Below are 1145 nucleotides of genomic sequence, written 5' to 3'. Positions count from 1 at the left end.
CTACTCCTTCTCACTGTCTCCCCCTCCCCATTCCTCTCTCTCTCTCTCTCTCTCTCTCACACTTGTTTTTTCCTCTCTTCCCTCTCTCACTTTGGTCTCAAATTCTGTGCTGTTTCTCACGTTCTCAGAAGCATGGGGGAACGTATGCGTGTGTCTGGGAATGGACCCAAACTCCATCGAAGCAGTGCTGGAGGGTGGGTGTTTACTGAACTCATGCTGAGTACAGGTGAGCTCAGCACTAACAGTGTTCTCCTGTTGGGGTGGTGGGGTGGGGCAGTAACCCCCCTGAGGGGCATTGGGGTGGGGCAGTAAACCCCCCTGCCCCTTGCTATCACTCCATTAGATTTTTGTGTCAAGATTACTGCTTCACCCCCCAACCCCCCCACCCAGTCAGACGGGCCCCTGAAGGCCCCCAGACATCCGATAAACAGGGACTCCGCCATTCTGGCTCCTGTTCCCAATTACACATGAAAAAGGCCTGTTTGGAATCCTCATTAAGAATGGAAACCCAGAGCCACATGTCAGGAGTGAAATGGACCCTCCCCTCCTGTCTCCCTTGGCAACAGACCCCGCCCCCTTACTCCAGAGCCACATCTGCCAGGAGAGACGGCAGCTCTGTCAACATGGCCCCCACCGCACAGTGTGTGTGTGTGTGTGTGTGTGTGTGCATACAGCACGTGTGTGTATGTGTGTGTGTGTGTGTGTGCATACAGCACGTGTGTGTGTGTGTGAGGGGTGTGTGTGTGTGTGAGGTATACAGTATATGTGAGGTGTATGTACAGTGCCCATGGCACATCTGTAACACAGAAACAGTTTGTGTGTGAGGTGTGTGAGGAGAGGTATGTGGGTGCCCATGGTACAGTATGTACCGTCTCTTGAGAGAGAGAGAGAGGGAGGGAGGGAGGGAAGGAGAGAGACAGAGAGCTGCTCTCTGGGTCTGGGGTGGGGGTGAGACCAGGGGGGTGACATTGACTCACTGTAGGATGTGAAGCAGACCCAAACAAACAGAGCAAGTCAGCTGGACCACAGCGTCGCCGTCAGCCTGTCTGCAGCTGCGTGTGTGTGCGTGTGTGTGCACTTGTGTATGTACTGTATGTACTGTCCATCTGTGTGCGTAAAAATGTTTGTGTGTCCGTGTGTGAGTG

This window comes from Conger conger, chromosome 1 (assembly GCF_963514075.1).
Source record: "Conger conger chromosome 1, fConCon1.1, whole genome shotgun sequence".
Classification (NCBI taxonomy): Eukaryota; Metazoa; Chordata; class Actinopteri; order Anguilliformes; family Congridae; genus Conger; species Conger conger.
Note: the sequence above shows the minus strand (reverse complement) of the source record.